Below are 15205 nucleotides of genomic sequence, written 5' to 3' on the forward strand. Positions count from 1 at the left end.
AGCACCTAGTCGGGGTCGGTTTATAGTGAAATGATGTTCTTTCCACTTCCGGATTATGGCCCCAACAGTGCTCACTGGAACATTCAAAGGTTTAGAAATATGTCCGCAACCAATGCCATTAGTATGTTTTGCAACCATAAAGTTGCAAAGGTCTTGAGAGAGCTCTTTGTTTTTACCCATCATGAGATGCTTCTTGTCTGACACCTTGGTAATGAGAAACCTTTTCATAGGCCATCAATTTGGACTAAACCAGCTGACATTCATTTGCACTGATGGGAGCTATCAGGATTGCTTTCTAAATCCTGACAGATGTCCGCTGGTTTCTTGGCTTTCCATGCCTTTTTGAACCTCCTTTTCTTCATGTGTTCAACACTTATTCCCTGTGTCATTCTACTTTATTAATATACTTAATTTATGGACTTATTTGTTTTGATTTGTTTGTATGTGGCCAGACTCCAAGATCAAGTAGTTTCTAATAAGCTTGCACGCAGTTTGTGTGAGGAACTTGCAGATTTGGGTGCAACTGCCAATCCTAATGTGATGTGGGAGACCTTCCGTGACAAGACCCTGAAGGTTGCTGAGGGTTGTGTTGGTGTTACCGGTGTTCTCAGAAGGAGGTGTTTCATTTCACAGGGCACCCTGGATATCATCGAGAGGAGTCGCAGCGCACGGCTCAATGGCAAGTCTGTTCTGTACTGGGAACTGAGAAGGACGGCTGCGACGGGTCTGAAGGCAGATAAAGAGGCGTTTGTTAGAGGAATCTGTGAGCAAGTGACACACCATCTGTGGTCTAGTGGCCCACATCCTGCTTACAGAGGAATCAAAGCATTATGCACATCTGAATTTGTTCTTCAGAAAGTCGCAGTCAGGGCGACTGATAGAACTGTCCTTACGGATGACACTGCAGTTGTGACCCGCTGGTTGGCTACTTTGAGAAGTCGTTCAAAGCCGATCCTCCGGCTAGGACATAGGATATCTCTGGGTCCACAGTCCTAGTGGCTCATCCTTCAATTAGCTGTGAACCATCCAGTCTCACTGAGATTGCACAGGTGGTGAACCAGCTCTCCGGGTTGGGTAGGTTTTTGGGGGTAGGCTGCAGGGATCTGTGGTATCCGGGGTGAACTTCTCCAGGCTGGTGGTAAGGCTGTCTTCCTGGCATTCCAAGCAATCTTTGCTTCCATTTGGGAGACTGGCATCATCCCAACTGACTGTAAAATGGGACTTGTCGTCCCTATATGGAAAGGGAAGGATGATCACCTGGATTGCAACAACTACAGGGGGATAACACTGCTCTCGGTGCCGGGTAAGGTCCTTGCTAGGGTCATCCTCAATAGGAACCGTGATCACTTGCTCACCTACCAGCGAATGGAACAGTCTGGCTTTATGCCTAAGAAGTCTGCCATCGACCGCATCCTAGCACTAAGGGTTCTCATGGAGTGCAAACGCAAATATCGGCAGAGTTTCTTTGTAGCCTTTGTTGATTTTTGTAAAGCGTTTGACTCAGTTGATCAAGCTGCCCTGTGGGACATCCTCAGGGTTCGCAGGATCCCCTCAAGGTTGCTGGATATCAGGGCTGGCCTGTACACTGGTACTGTGAGTGCTGTGCAGATTGGAGGCAGAACCTCTCCATTTTTCCAGGTTGATTCTGGGGTTTGTCAGGGATGTGTTCTTGCTCCTACTCTGTTCAATGCTTGTATGGACTGGGTGTTGGGCAAGGTTGTGGGATCCAGCGACTGTGGGGCATCTGTTGGTGAAGAAAGATTCATGGATCTTGACTTTGCTGACGATGCTGTGATCTTTGCGGAGTCAATAGAGTCTCTGATCGGGGCACTCGAAAGACTGAGTGAGGAGTCTGAGTGTCTGGGCTTGTGAATGTCCTGATAAAAACCAAGATCCAGTGCTTTAATGACCTCTTGGGCACAACCACCAGCAAGCAGTGTGTTTGTTTCTGGAGAGAGTGTCAACCATGTCTCTGGTGACTCTTACTATGAAGTCAGTAGATGGATTGGGAGAGCATGGGGGGTCATGAGGTCGCTGGAAAGAGGTGTGTGGCACTCCCGATATCTATGCAAAAGGATGAAGGTCCAAGTCTTTAGAGTCCTGGTGCTTCCTGTCTTGCTATATGGTTGTGAGACATGGAAGCTATCCAGTGACCTGAAATGAAGACTGAACTCATTGGTACTGTGTCTCTCCAGAAAATAGTTGGGTACCGTTGGTTCGACTTTGTGTCAAATGAGTGGTTGCTCATGGAGTCCCAAATGAGGCACATTACCTGCATTGTGAAGGAGCGTCAGTTACGGCGCTACAGCCATGTGGTGCATTTCCCAGAGGGTGATCCAGCTCATAAGATCCTCATTGTTAGGGACCCAAGTAGCTGGACCAGGCCAAGGGGTCGCCCGGCGTAACACCTGGCTGCGGCAGGTAAAGGTCATTTCCGGAGGGTGGGACTTGACTGCATGTCTGCCAGGGGGGTTGCCAACCGGGATCCCGAGTTGTTTTGTGGTGTAGTGGGTGTGGCAATGCACTGTACCAGTGCATACTCCTCAACTTGACTTTATGTGTGGATTACTTGGGTTGTTACCAACATCTGGTGAAAATGTCATGTCAATAGCCCCGTTAGAAATATACTTACTGAGTAAAACGTTGACGCATTCAATACTTAATTTCCCTGCTGTACATATAGAGGGCAAATGTTGGACCAGACTATTTCTTGGTCATAGTTACTATCAAGATGAAGCTCATGACACAAAAGAAAGAGCAGTGGGTTAAGAAACTCTAAGATTGCAGTAGGCTTAAGGACTATGAAGTGAATAAACTACACCAAAATAATCCCATCAACTGCTTCAAAACCTTACAGCACATCACTAATATAAAAAAACAATAGGTGCAGTTTAACAAGACAGTGAATGAAGTGGCAGAAGAATAGCAGTTTGAGGAGTCAAAGGATAAAAGAGAGAACATGGAGGTTGATAGACGAGCAAAGTCAGTGAAGGCCAAAAGAGAGCAGGGAAAGGAGACTTTTTCAACAAAGTTCAGAGACCTCAATCATCTTGTCAAATGCAGCTGAAGAAGAGGTAAAAGCATGGCTTGAATAAAACAGTGAGGATGTAGAAAGAGCTGCCAAGAGTAAAAATCACAGGAATTCCCCAAGATCATTAAATACCTTACTGGTATAAGAACCAACTGCAGTGTTTTTATGAAGTACAAAAACTGCAAAATTCTGCTAATAACAGAAGAACAAGGAGAAAGTAAGCCAAAGCCTGCAGAGATACTTGTAGGTTTGGACATCCAATGCTACCATCACGTGGTGGTGATGTAGGTGAAATATTGGTCAGAGCAGTCAAGGCTATGCATAAGAAAAAGATTCTAGGGGAAAAAAAGATAACAGTTAAATTGATTGAAAACAACACTCCAGAAACAGTGGCGAAGGTGGATGAGTTTAAATACCTGGGATTAACAGTACTGAGTAATAGGGAGCATGTAAGAGAGGTGAAGAAGAGACTGCAGGCTGGTTGGAGAAGAGTGTCAGGAGTAATTTGTGACAGACGGATACCAGCAAGAGAGAAAGGAAAGGTCTACAGGACAGTAGTGAGACTACCTATATTATAAGGGTTGGAGACGGTGGCACTGATTAAAAGACAGGAGACAGAGCTGGAGGTGGCAGAGTTAAAAATGTTAAGATTTGCATTGGGTGTGATAAGGATGGACAGGATTAGGAATGAGTACATTAGAGGGTCAGCTCAGGTTGGACAGTTCGGAGACAAAGTCTGAGATGGCGTTGGTTTGGACATGTGCAGAGGAGAGATGCCAGGTATATTGGGAAAAGGATGCTAAGGTAAGTGGAAAAGAGGAAAGCCTAAGAAGAAGTTTATGGATGTGGTGGGAGAAGACATACAGTACAGGTGATGGGTGTAACAGAGAAAGATGCAGAAGACAGGAAGATATGGAAAAAGATGATTTGTTGTGGTTACCCCTAATGGGAGCAGCCTAAAGAAGAAGAAGAAGCTTAAAAGAGCAGACAAGTACCGAAAGACTGGGTTAAAGGAAAATGTGGCAGAATGTAACAACTGGTGAAGCATCACAAAAAAGTCTGACCCCAGAAGATAATTCTGAACTACCATGCTATACAGGCTGGAAATTGATGGCAACCTTCATAGTAAAATAGCAGGTTTCAGAACTGGCAAATACTGCACAAATTAAGTCTCTGTACCAAACCCGAAATTCTATTATCGGATGGACCTTGCAGTGACCTTCTTTAATGTATACAAGGCCTCCAACATTACCCATAGACAATCCCTCTAGAAGATATGAGCAAACTACAGGAAACAACATATTTTCATCAGAATCTTCAGGAGCCTTTATTTGGAAAAAGATGTAGAATGACTACACAGAGTACTTCAGCAAAGACATAATGGTGTGGTAGGAATGCATCCATAGCATATTCCTGTTCTTTTTGGTCATTATATTTGTAATGTAAAGAGTAACAAGTAACATCACTGCTGGGATCCCAAGGAATCCAGATCACCCAATGCTAAAAGAATTGGATCTTGCAGATGATGTACTCTAGTTGACGGAAGTCATGGGCAGACTGTAAGATCTCACAACCAGGCTAGTGATAGAGGCAAAGAAGGTCACACTCAAGATACATACAGAAAATTATATACAACCCTAGGAGTTTTTTGATAAAATATAAATACCAATGGGCAGAAGAACGTGAAAAAACACAGACACTTTTAGAAATACAGGATGGTATAACTCATCAAGTGGGAAAGCTGCATGCCAAGATGGCTACCCAGTTTTATAAAAAAAAATAAATAAATTGGCAGTTATTGTTAACATTTATAGAAGCCAAATTTAGCCAACTTCTATCCTAAACATTCTACTAAGCACTAATAACAATATAAGAATGTGCAACACTGAGTGTGAAGCGACTGGGATGAGAATCAGCACCTCCAAATCCGAGACCATGGTCCTCAGCCGGAAAAGGGTGGAGTGCCCTCTCAGGGTTGGTAGCGAGATCCTGCCTCAAGTGGAGGAGTTCAAGTATCTCGGGATCTTGTTCACGAGTGAGGGAAGAATGGAGCGTGAGATCGACAGGCGGATCGGTGCGGCATCCGCAGTAATGCGGGCGCTGCATTGGTCTGTCGTGGTGAAAAAGGAGCTGAGCCGCAAGGCGAAGCTCTCAATTTACCAGTCGATCTATGTTCCTACCCTCACCTATGGTCATGAACTATGGGTAGTGACCGAAAGAACGAGATCGCGAATACAAGCGGCTGAAATGAGTTTCCTCCGCAGGGTGTCTGGGCTTTCCCTTAAAGATAGGGTGAGAAGCTCAGTCATCCGGGAGGGGCTCAGAGTAGAGCCGCTGCTCCTCCATATCGAGAGGAGTCAGATGAGGTGGCTTGGGCATCTGATCAGGATGCCTCCTGGACGCCTCCCTGGTGAGGTGTTCCGGGCACGTCCAACTGGGAAGAGGCCCCAGGGAAGACCCAGGACACGTTGGAGGGACTATGTCTCTCGACTGGCCTGGGAACGCCTTGGGATTCTCCCGGAAGAGCTAGAAGAAGTGGCCGGGGAGAGGGAAGTCTGGGCATCTCTGCTCAAGCTGCTGCCCCCGCGACCCGACCTCGGATAAGCGGGAGACAATGGATGGATGGATGGATGGACAACACCACAGTCCTGGTCTCAATAATTCATTATTAAAACTTAGCATGGGAAACCCATAAATGAATCCTTTGAATAATTATTATCATTTGACTTATACCCACTCCTCACAAAGTTAATTGTGCACACTTTGGTGGTTATTGACTTTGAAGTAACTGGTTTGTGAAACACAATGAAGCAAAGCTCAGAGCTTAATAACCAAATATTTCAACAAATAAAAGCTATTAAATCAGAAGAGAACTCCAGAGATGGCAGTTTAGGATGAATTAGCTGACGAAATTTGCAACAATTAGAATATTCTGACACATCACACTGTTTGTACTCACAATTAGGTGTGAAGTGTAACTAGTTGGAAGACAGCATAGTGGGAAATGCCACTTTCTGCAAAATGTGCAAACACAACTATACACTATTGTGTAAAGAGTGTTAATGAATGTGAACCATGGGGCTCCTTGGATTAAAAACAAGGAGATCATCTCAGTCTTTAACATGGAGAACCTCCTCATCCAACACTGTTTAGGGTAAGCCTAAAATTTTCTTATCCTATGCACTCTGTAATTTATTTTTCTGAAGTGTGATTGGTGATGTAGCATTTTCTCGTCTGGGTTCGATTTCTGCCTTGAACCTAATGTCAGACTCTGTTGAATTAGGTGGATTTGTTAATGAATGAATGCCTTCAGACATACGTGCTTAGGAGATCCAACAAGGTAGGTCTCTCTGAGTCTTGGGCAGAAACAATTGCTAACATCTTCTCTCATTTTCCCCTGTACTGCCACCTGGCAAATGACTGATGTCACTTCCTCCCCAATTCTGAAAGCCAAGACTCTCCCGCTTTTTGCTCAATTTAAGCCTGCAATGGACTGAAATTCAGAGTTCGATAGCAGGTCCACAATTGAGAATGACAGAACTCCTCTACAGAAGCATTGGAACTTATTTGTGTTTGTCAGATAACACCGTAAACCATTCTTTCCTTCCTTTGTTCTGGCACCCTTATTATACACCCTGGAGGTACCCCAACCCTTCATCATGTTGCATTCTCCTTATAGTAATGATTGTAATAAATACAATTTTCAGATAGCTACGAGGGTACAAAAAGTAAAGGCGTTTTGAAAATTACATGGCAAACGCAACAGACAGAAGCTGACACAATACAAAACTTTTGCAATTGCTTATGGGTAGTTCAAACGCACATAAGTCTGCCGTTAGTCTAGTTGAAACCAAGGTCAAATGAACATGGACAATCTGCTGCAGAATTGCACCACTGATAAACAACGCAGAGTAGTGAGATTCCTTTGGGCGTGGGAAGTGAAACCTGTTGAAATTCACACAAAAATGTTGGCTCAGAACGGATGTGAAAACAGCATGACTGAATGAAAAGTTTATGAATTGGAAGAAAGGCTTAAAGCTGGAAGAACAAGTGTAACCAATGAAGCTCAATATGGTCAACCATCAACATCACACACACAAGCCCACATTAACATGGTGAATGACTACATCAGAGAAGACCTTTTCTGCCTTTGCTGCATATTTGGATATCAGCTATGCATCTGCACATGCCATAGAGCATGATGACGTGGGGTAGCATAAAGCTTGTGCAAGATGGGTACCCAAACAGCTTACTGACCTGCACAAGACAATTTCAACAGGTTTTACTCCCTCTGCCCAAATAAATCTCACTATTGTACAAATGTTCAACAATAATGCAGTCCCGCAGTGGAGTGCCCATGTTACTTAGCTCTAGGCGTCAATGTGACTAACAGTCGAGCTCTGTGCTTTGCATTGTCAAACTACCCATAAGCCATTGCAAACTTGTTGTACTGCGTCAGCTTCTGTCTATTGCCGTTACTGTGTAATTTTGAAATTGCCTTTACTTTTTGATTCACCCTCATACATATCAACAGAAAATTATATGGCATAATAGTAAGTAGTATTCAAAAGAAAATCTTTGCTAACTCCAACCAGGTCCTTAGAGGGAACATTGTGATTGACTATCCCTCTTTTTATACTAAATGTCTGTATACTCTATAGCTATACAGACTCATGAGCATGGTGGTTGTCAGATGCCTAGACAGACTGCTTTTGAACATTTGTGCATCTGAAGATAGTGTCTTTCTGAATGTACTCTATGACAGTAACAGTAAAAAGACCAAGTGTGCAGCTGATGACATGGTGGTCAAGTATGTAGAATGCAGTTAAAGGAAAGAACCTGACATATTTCAAAACCCTTACACTGCTTTCATGTGGTAAAAATTGGAATGACTTTGACACAAAACTCATTCCAGCATTTACCACACCCTAATAAATAGGTTAAAATGACAGGCTAGGTTGGTAGAGATAAAGTGTGTTGGCACAAATGTTTATTGAATGTCAAGCAGGTTACATGAATTACCTGCCATTGTGACAGATGTTTACTCAATGATGTTGACCTCCTTTGTAAGTTACTTTGAACAAAAGTGTCAGTTAAATGAATAAATGTAAGTATGGCGCTATAATTTACCTGATCTGAAACTTAAAATCCGAAGTGCTGCCAAAGTAAACTGCTATCTCCTTGAACAGATGGACACTGCTATGGTGCAAACAGACACACTTTACAAAATGTTCAAGTGATGGCTATTTGTATACATGGCTGGGGCAAAAAAAAGAACCTCCCTGAGTGTATTATGGACATACCTGCATGTTGCTACGATCCCTTTAGTATGTAGGCCACAACATGTATTATTCTAAGCTAAAATGAAAACTAACCTGACATGGTTGTCTCCAAATAAAACATAATTGAGGTAATTCACTAAAAATAACAGCAGAAATGGTCAAAAGTTCATAAAACTAAAATGAAAATGAAATTACAGAAGAGAATAGTGTAGAAATAAAAAACAAATTTAAAAACTGGAACTTAAAGAACCTTGATAGATACAATATACGCACACATACAATATACAAATAAGCTTTAAACTGCCCTATTTTCCAGAGTAAGAATCTTATCGCCACTTCCCAGGTGTGATATTCGACAAGTATATTAATATAGAAATGAGAATCATTAGCATCCCTGCCTCAGTTTCACTGCTCTGTAGGCACCAAGCCTTAGCTTCTCTCTTACCAAAAGCGAGCACATATCACCAATAATAAGATATGTGAAGTCTTTTAAAATTATTGTGAAAGCCCTCTGAATCTGACAGCTCTCAGGAGTCTGGTTTCTTTGCAGAGCAGCAGCAGCAGCCCCTTGCCTTCGCCCAACACGTCCAATGAGAATTACTATCATTTGCATTTCTTACTTTTTAAAAATAAAATGTGACCCATTTTTCATTTAACTCAAATGTAGTCAGATGAAGGTACCCCTTTAGGCCATTGCGGGAGCCTGTTGCCAAAGATATGATGAGATCACAAATCCCCTTCTGTCATCGCCCTCACCCCATCATACTATCAATTCAATTTAGGTTTTTGTATAGTGTTCTTCACTGAGTGCTGGTGCAGAGTGCTGTACCAACTTCACAGTCACTTTACAAATGACTCATTACAGAATGAGTACACATAAATGTTTAAACAGACAGGAGAACACAGTGGTTCAAAACTGATTAACATAAATGGAGACCTGCAATGACTGTCCTTTAGCTAATTGTTGAATTGTCATCTCCTCTCCCTGACACTCTCCCCTTCATACTGTCGGGCAGTATTCCATTTAACCTCCCTTTCCCATCACAGGCATGCCACTATGATCCTTACATGCAACAAGTAGGTGGAAAATTCTTTAGATCTGTGAGTTGAACGAAAAGCATATGGTAGCAGGATAGCATTCAGAAGAGGGACTTGTTAAAGTGTGTGAATAAAGCTATTGCAACATTATTACAGAAATATGTAATACTGTGACGGACCCATAAGTCTATGGTCAGAACTCATAGGGTTCAGAGGATACATAGAATGCTATTAGTTGATTGTATCCTCAAGCGTAGAACTGATAAAAAGAGTTTTAAATTAAATTTAAGAAACAAAGATTCTTTTAAGTCCAGGTCAGACTTTATGATTTGTTGGTTTATGATTCACAGAAATGCCTAACCATGAGTTTGTCATCAATATTTGAATAGAAATTATTTTGTGAGTTTTGTGACCAATTCTGAAAAAAAAACACATATGATTCTGAAGCAGTGCTACTTAAATGGACCCAGCACCCCCCGGGACTACTGCACTATTGGCCATGAGGGCTGCTGGCTGGAACAAGGTAAAGGGAATAAGATATTTGGGTGTTTTTTTGTTTCAATACTTCACCACAAAATTGCTTTACGATTACACTCATTGGATTATGGTTTTCTCTGGATTTATGTTCTTGTCCTCTTCATGCTTGGTCATGGAATTTCATCTGGGTTGGAAAACGTCTTCGTCTGCGAATTTCATCTGGGTTGGAAAATGTCTTCGTCTGCTGAGTGCTCCCGACTTATACAAATCTTCACTAACATCAGCATCACGGTAGGACAAAACTTTACATAACTTTCAGGAGGTTGTTCACATGGGATTTCATTTCATAACTACACCACCATTATCTGCACTTGCCAAAGTTAACTATGTTGTATGTGTTTATCGTTTTGTGCATATTGTTTTGTTGGATTTCTTTTGTATGTGCAATATTAATCATTTTTATCATTTACTACCATACATATACAGTACACACACATTTATCATAAGTTAAATTTTGACAAAAGTTACAGTTAATTAAAGAACTATACACTCACTGGCCCTTTATTAGATATACCTGTTTAATTGCTTGTTAACACAAATATTTAATTAGCCAATCATATGGCAGCAACTCAATGCATGTAGGCCTGTAGACATTGTCATGATGACCTGCTGAAGGTCAAACCGAGCATTAGAATGGGGAAGAAAGGTGACTGAAGTGACTTTGAACATGGCATGCTTGGTGGTGCCTGACGGGCTTCGGATTTCAGAAAGTTCTCATCTACTGGGATTTCCATGCACAACTATTTCTAGGGATTACAGAGAATGGTCCGAAAAAGGGAAAATATCCAGTGAGTTGCAGTTCTCTGGGCCTTGTTTATGCCAGAGGTTAGAAGTGAATGGCCAGACTGGTTTCAGCTGGTAAAAAGGCAACAGTAACTCAAATAACCACTCGTTACAACTGAGGTAAACAGAAGAGCATCTCTGAATGCACAACACATTGAACCTTGAAGCAGATGGCCTACAGCAGCAGTAGACCACACTGGCGGACACTAATCCCAGCTAGGACAAGCAACTGAAGCTACAATTCACATGAGCTCACCAAAAATGGACAATAGAAGATTGGAAAAACGTTTCCTGGTCCAATGAGTCTCAATTTCTGCTTCAACATTCAGATGGTTGAGTCAGAATTTGGCATCAACAACATGAAAGCATGGATCCATCCTGCCTTGTATCAATGGTTCAGGCTGGTGTTGGTGGTGTAATGGTGCAGGGACATTTTCTTGGCATACTTTAGGCCCCTTAGTACCAACTGAGTGTTGTTTAAATGTCACACAAGAAATCGACAGCAGAAACACGAAATGCAGTTTATAGCATTCCATGCAGTTCTTGCTCAGCGGTACACATAGGACAAACTTCAAAAAGAATTGCAACACGCAGGAACATCACAACGCCGTCAGAAGAAATGACTCACGATCACTGATCTACACGTATACTAAATCAACAGGACATACATTTAACTGGGACAATGTACAAGTAAAATTCAAGGCCAGTACTAAAAGTGCCACAGAGCTGGCCGAATCCTGGTTATCAAATGAGAACGGCATCAACAAACACTTGGACATAAATCCAGCATATGCAAACTTAAGAAGAACATATTCATAATAAACAAGACTTTACACCCAATACCCCCCCCCCTCCTGATCACACTGACTTAGCTGCCCCCCCCCCCTCCACTACGTAATTTTTTGCTATATATTGCCTTTGATTCTTGGCAGGGGTTGAAAGCTCAGGAATAAAAACAACTTTATGATACGTGATTCATTTTTCACCCCTTGTGGATCTCCAGCTGCACATGCATATATATATATATATATATATATATATATATATTGTGGTGTGTGGCTGGCTAAATATTCCAGCCCTCACCCCCAGGCCGCCAGATGGAGCTCTCCCAACAGCGTGGACGTTCCCCGAATTCCAGCAGGGCCTCATGGACTTTGTAGTTTATATGCACAGCCCTGCTGGATACCTTGGGGACCACCAGGAGTCGCTGTGGGGAGACTGCCGGACTCTTACTTGCCCTATAACCCGGAGGTGTGTCATGATCACGTGACAAGGGGAAACGACGTGCTTCCGGGTTGAAGAAAGGAGCTTTTTATCCGACCCGGAAGTGTTCATGATCACATGGACAGAAGGGAGAAACACTTCCGGGTCAGGGTGTATAAAGGACTCATGGGAAAGCCCAGACATTGAGCTGAGCTGGGTAGAAGGGTGGCAACGTGTCTGGGAGTGGAGGATTGATTATTGTATTGTTTATTAGAATTATTATTATTTGAGTATTGTGGAGTGGAGGGTGCTTTGTGCACTGTACATTGTCCAAATAAATATTACTATTGGACTTTTACCTGGTGTCTGGAGTGGTCGAAGGGTTCAGGAGGACAGCAAGGGAATCAATCTGTGACAATATATATATATATATATATATATATATATATATATATATATATATATATATATATATAATGTGGAAGATTGTGTGTTCGCTTCCCGGTTCCTCCCTGTGTGGATAGCGCTTTGAGTACTGGGAAAAGCGCTATATAAATGTAATGAATTATTGTTTATGACTGCAGTGTACTCATCTTCTGATGGCAACTTCCAGCAGGATAACACGCCATGTCACAAAGCTCAGATCATCTCAGGCTAGTTTCTTGAACATGACAATGAGCTCACTGGACTCAAATGGCTTCCACAGTTACCAGATCTCAATCTAATAGAGCAAATTTGAGATGTGATGGGTTTGAGATTCATATCATGGATGTGAAGCTGAGAAATCTGCAGCAACCGCATGATGATATCAGGTCAATATGGACCAAAATCCAAACAAGATGTAGAACCGTCTCAACAATGATCGACATGATGGGATTCACCTGGGCCAAATTGCAAGTGTCATAGCATGGTGTCTGAATACTTGTGCCAATGTGATATTTTACAAAAATTTCTAAAATCCTGTTTTCACTTTGTCAGTGTGGGAATATTCAGTGTTTCCTGATGAAAAAAATAATTTAAATGATTTTAGCACAAGGCTGCAACATAAGAAAATGTGAAAAAAGTGAAGGAGTCTGAATACTTTCTAAAGGCACCATACATTAAACTGAAGTAAAAATTCTCTAAAGTTAATCAATTCTGTATTTCTGGTTAGTGTCACATAAATAATGTATAGATGGTCAGTTCTGAGGACTGGAGGAAGTTATTGGCTATTTCCTCCTTGTTGGGGAGACGTCTTTGACATATTCTAGAGGTATTCTCATAGGATTCTTTCAGAGATTCTGACAGGCATTGTAGCTTAGTGATTAAGGAAATTGACTTTAAAGCACAAGAATGACAGTTAAATCTCACCCCTGAAAAATCACTCTGTGATCCTGAGCAAAGTGTGTCATCCTGCCTTTGCCGCACTTGCACGGTGAATGTAAATTCTTGCACTCCAGGTCTGAACTTGTAAAGTGAAGCGAAAAGAAGTTTAAAATAGAAAAACGCTGAATAAAACAAAGGTTATTTGTTTGCTTCCACAGTCAAAATACAAGCCATGGTGACTCTCTACTGACCAAGTGTAAGTGTGCTCTGTGATGCACTTGGTAAAGTTCAGCTGTCATGCCCTTCACCCTCGGCGGAAATGGAAAATGTTATGCTAACTGACTAAAAAGACATTAAACATATTTAATGATGATAATACATTTTGTTTGCGTAGCACCTCTTAATAGACTATCCAGTAAGCATTCTGTAAGGTACATTAATAGCACTTACTTAAATTATATTTGCATTTAACTTATTAAAAATCTATCTGTCCATTTTCTGATAATTCCATCACAGGCTTACAACTGCTGGGTTTCCTATCCAGAAGAACTGGACAGAAGGCAAAAACAAACCCAAGACAGGATGCCTTTTTGTTGCAGGGTTCTGTTACACAGACACTGACTCACACACACTCACACACACACATCAGGCTGTGGTAAGTGGAAATAAACCGATTAATTAAAGGGTTCATACAGTTATTGCTGGCCACTGCTTATGAGCTTCTGTCGTGGTGTGAAATTTTGTATAAAAGTTGATAAATATTTTGTATGTCTTTATTTGTAACTTAGGCAAAGCAATGTACTATTAGTGTTACATTAGTGAGAAGTATTCATGTTTACTCCCTAGGACTAAGTCAGGATAGTGAATTTTACGACAGGGTTGGGGAAAGTGCCTCAAACCAGTTTGGCAAGTGTTTCTCTGCAGCTCTCAATCAACCCCCACAGGAAAGCCAGATTGCCTAGCTGGCAAGCTTCACTGGGGCAGGTGTGAAGCTGTTCTATTCCCCAATTGGTCTGAAGTATGGCTGTTTGGAACTGGCTTGTATCAGAAGCCATTAAGTACCATGACGTCCTATTGGCTCTAGGGGTTGGACAGAAAACCTATAAAATTGCTTGCTTACCTCATTCTCTCTCTCTGACCAACTGATCAAAGACTATCTCACACACCATGAAATGAAAAGGACAACACAATGAAGAGCACAGCTTGGCAGCCATACTGAACAGGCATGCGGCCTGTTCTGAAGAAAGCTGACCACAAATGATGCCTTAACTAGAGACATCTTAAGTAACTAACAAGTCTGTGTGCCGCCTGAAACTAAACATCAACATTTATCAGGTTGTATGGCTGCCAATATGCGAATGTACTTTGCTTATTGTTATTATTTATGAATGTTATCAATAATACATTATTTAAAGTGTAACTTAACTCCTGCTTGTCCTTTACTACACCTAATTTCCTGAGGTTATACATGCAGAAGGGAAGGTGGGAAGAAGTCATATAGTACAATACCTTATAAGTAGTAGTAAGTCTAAGGGATTTGAGGCATTCTGACAAAGGCTACATATTAATAATAAAAAAGGGAAAGTAGAGTAATATAATACTCTACCAAGACAAAACAGCTTCTCAACCCACACACAGGAAGTGTTGCTTGTTATATATGATGTTATTGGTAAAGAATAATGTTATTTTTTTTTTTTTTAATTTTATTTTCAATGTGCTATTTCAGGTGATCCTAGGTATGATGTTAAACTGTATCAGTTCCTGCAAGTGGTCCTTCAATTTGCAGGGAAAACTCAGGGGTTGCTGGCAGGATTGGCACTCCAGCCACCGTTAAAAACTTCACGCAGCTCCGGAATGACAATCATTGAGGTTTACAGAGAGTTCCTTGGACTTCATGGCTTTTTTTTTGTCCTAAGTGGCATTTTGAATTCTGGACTTTCTATACACAGGTATCCGACCAATTTAGTTTACCGCAGGTGGACTCCAATCAAGTTCTTGACCAGGGTTGGGCAAAGTCATTCCTGGA

General features: G+C 41.7%; 1 protein-coding gene across 1 annotated transcript in view; it reads right to left on the reverse strand.

Moving 5' to 3' along the window:
• Window positions 1–15205, reverse strand: part of tph2 (tryptophan hydroxylase 2 (tryptophan 5-monooxygenase)) — a 195389-nt gene that overhangs the window by 41282 nt on the left and 138902 nt on the right. The window lies entirely within an intron of this gene.

Source organism: Erpetoichthys calabaricus, chromosome 1 (genome assembly GCF_900747795.2).
Source record: "Erpetoichthys calabaricus chromosome 1, fErpCal1.3, whole genome shotgun sequence".
In the NCBI taxonomy this organism is placed as follows: Eukaryota; Metazoa; Chordata; class Cladistia; order Polypteriformes; family Polypteridae; genus Erpetoichthys; species Erpetoichthys calabaricus.